Source organism: Mustela putorius, unplaced genomic scaffold, assembly GCF_011764305.1.
Source record: "Mustela putorius furo isolate JIRA1106 unplaced genomic scaffold, ASM1176430v1.1 tig00000508_pilon_pilon_pilon, whole genome shotgun sequence".
NCBI lineage: Eukaryota > Metazoa > Chordata > Mammalia > Carnivora > Mustelidae > Mustela > Mustela putorius.
The window spans coordinates 549,078-552,512 of record NW_025421402.1 but is presented as its reverse complement, the minus strand read 5'-3'; the positions used below and the strand labels follow the sequence as shown (position 1 = coordinate 552,512).

Below are 3,435 nucleotides of genomic sequence, written 5' to 3'. Positions count from 1 at the left end.
GATGTCATAATTGTAAGACTAGCTCAGTAAAAATGTCCAAGCCCGCTGATTATGAATTCAAATAACTGCTCTGATGTATTTATTCCAGGTAGAATGGAAAGTAAAAAAAAAAAAAAAAAAAAAAAAAAAAAATCAAAAATTTCCCAAGCATGTTTACTTCTCACCCATTTTAAATGGGAAGTGTTATTACAGTCTTAGAAGTATTTTGCTAGGCCAGCACTTCCCATGGTCATCTGGATCAGAAGCCAGATTAGAATTGTCTCTTATTTTTAATCCATTGTGACCTGAGTTCTAATATCATTAGGTGATTTCCATCTTTAGCCAAAAGTAGCCAAGTTTATCCAAAAAGCTTTTTAGCCATTTTTAACGAGGAGAGCAGGTGATGTAAGATCCAGTCCAAAATCTGGTAGGCTTAAGACCCAAGAAGAGCCTATGTTTCAGAGTCTGAAGATCAAAAAATCCCCACAGTGTCTCAGCTTAAGTCATAGAGGAAGAGTTTCCTCTTTTGGAGTCTTTTGTTCTATATAGATGTTCCGTAAGTTGGTTGAGGCCCACTCATGTTACAGAGGGAAAGCTACTTTACTCAGTCTGTTCATTCAAATGTTAATCTTATCCAGAAACACACTTTTATGGATAGACCCAGAATAATGTTTGACCAAAGGTGTAGATATCCTGTGGCCCAGTCAAGTTAACACATACAATTAACCATCACTGTGTATTATTATTATAGGAATATAGCAAATGGAGGCCAGTGCGGCTCGGCTTGGAATGGTGAACTTGACCTGAGCCTTAAAGTGTAGACAGTGCTTCGGGACAGGAGGAGGGTCTGAGTAAATATCGAAGGCATTTTGAAAACAGCAAACAAACAACAAACAGCACCAAAACAGAAATAGGACAGCGATTATCATCTGTTACAGTGAAATTTTAGAATGTTTGACTGAAAAATGATACTATTTAATGTTAAGGTACCCTGCCAAATCCCACCCTAAGAAATGACATAAAAAGCATGATGATTTGGAAGATCAATCTGGTAGAAATATTTTATGAATTTGAGTGGATTGAGGAATGGAAACTGGTTAAGAGACAACTATCAAAATAATTCAGACAAGAGATGATAATGTCTTAGAAGGGAAGAAGATGACCAAGAAAGGAAAAGAAGACTAATCTAAGAAAACTTACTGCCAGTAAGTGGCTGATGAAATAAAGAAGTCAAGGGAAAAAGGAGCCAAAAATCCTAATTCCCACCATTTACTTATTGCTTACTATGTCTTGGGGAAGTGCTAAGACTTTAATGTGAATTATAGTGCAGTCACTTTTGTCAAGTGTCCCAAATCCCCACAGAGTAAAATCTAAACTTTTAGTTGCACAGCACACAGCTGTTTGTATGTAGACCTTGTTTAACTGGTTAAACTCATCTCTGTCCAGAAGGTTGGGAGATACTAGACTTTATTTATTACATGCATAGACTGACTTCTCTTAAGATTCTGTTTCTTTGCTAGCATGAAACCCCGTGGTTTATTCCCCTGAAAAGCTACTCACCTCTCCAAATTCAGCGTAATGCTACTTTCTGTGGAATGCCTTTCTTGCTTCCTTCAGGCTGGCTGACATGTTTTGGGGCCCTTATTTGACTCACTGGATTGCTGGATACTTGAAAAAGGCAGGCTATTTTGTATATGGTACTCTTGGATTCTAACAGTATCAAGAAAAGTAGAGTTCATTTAGATTATATTCCTGCCTCATGCTTAAATGTACAAATAATACAGAAAGACAACAGTCCTCAGGCTCACACGGGTCCTTCCATTCTCACAATGGCAGACTGTAGAGGCTTTCACTCTGGAGGCATCATGGGTGCCATTGGGAGCTGGAGCTGGAAGTGGAGCTGGAGCTGCTGCATCAGCCTGGGCCTTGGTTTGAGCCTTGGCCTTGGCCTTTGGCTGGCAGAGCCTGACACCCTTGGCGATGTGGTATGAGCACATTTCCTGAGCTTGGACTGGACATTGTAGACACGTTGAAGGAGTTAGTGGTTGATGCCCATTGGGATCTTGGGCTTGACCTTTTAGAACTTCAGCAGGGCCTTGATAGGCTGGAGATATGTACTCATGGCTTTGGCATTGTTGGCCTGCTTCTTCTTCAAGCCCTTCTTGTGCTTCTTGACAGTGTGGAAGTTTCTCAGGAACTTGAGCTGCGCCCCCTTAAAAGACTTACATCTTTGTGACTGGGATTTCTTGACACCATTTCTGTGCCATTTTTGGGACTGGTTGTGCATGGTGTGGCTCTTAGATTTGGCCATTTTTGCACTGAAGCCCATGACTCCTAAAGGGGCCTGAACTGGAAGAGAAAAAGTAAATAAATACTGTCAATGAATAAATGATTGAATGAATGATGAGTATTACATCACTAATGTAAATGATTAGTAATGTAAATGTATTAGTTAAATTAGTAATGTAAATGATTAGTTAAATGGGTTAATGGGTTATTAGTTAGTAAATTAGTTAAATGGGTTAAATGGGTTGTGAGTTGACTGCTTAACATACTTTCTCCCTGTTGTTTCTTGTAGCGTCTAGAAATTGTCTTCTCTTTTGCTGTCTTTCTTCCCTTATTAGCATATGTTATCCAGAATAACCGACAAAATAGCAACCATGTTGTCACCTCACTGTCAAACTGGACAGATTATTTTTCCTGGTTCCATCTTTTAGTGGGCATCGAAGACCGAGAATTTATTACCATTTGAAGACTTTTTGCTAGGGAAGAGCTTATTTTTAAAATCTCTTAATTAGTTATTATAAGGAGAAGGTAATTTTGCAAAAATGATATCAGAACATATTTTCTCCATTCTTTGGTAATAGTTGTTATTTATTGAACTTCTACTGTATGCCAGGTAATTTCATTTTTATTTATTTCACAAAAATTTATTGAGCACATACTATATGCCAAATACTTCTTTGAGTGCCTGGGTTTTTTTTTAGTGCAGTAAAAAAATGGATAGGAATGTACAAAAGTCACCTATTTTTATAAGATGAATTGATTTGAGTTCTATAATTAGAGTCATGCAATCCTTCCAACAGCTTTTCAAGACAGATTTTAGTTTCTCTGTTTTATAAAAAAGATAAAGAAGCATAGAGGGGTTATGTCACTCATTTGTGATTTCATGGTTAGTGAGTTTCAAACTGAGATTTGGGTCCAGGACTATCTTCCTCCATAGCTAATATACTTTGTTTTAGATGTTTCTCCTCATTAGTATGACATTGTGGAGATGCTCAGAACTGAAGGTCAGAAGACATGGGGGGGAAAAAATCCCAGTTTAGTAACTCAGCTTAGTGTGACCTAGGATCTATTTTGCAGCATCTCTGAATCTCAGTTTCCCCAGCTGGGTCATAATAAGACTCTGACTTGCAGTATTATTGTGAAGAGGAAATAAAATATTCTCGATGAAAA

General features: G+C 37.9%; 1 pseudogene; it reads right to left on the bottom strand.

Moving 5' to 3' along the window:
- Window positions 1–1,742: 1,742 nt before the first annotated feature.
- Window positions 1,743–2,290, bottom strand: LOC101672032 (annotated as a pseudogene).
- Between the last annotated feature and the right edge of the window lie 1,145 nt (window positions 2,291–3,435).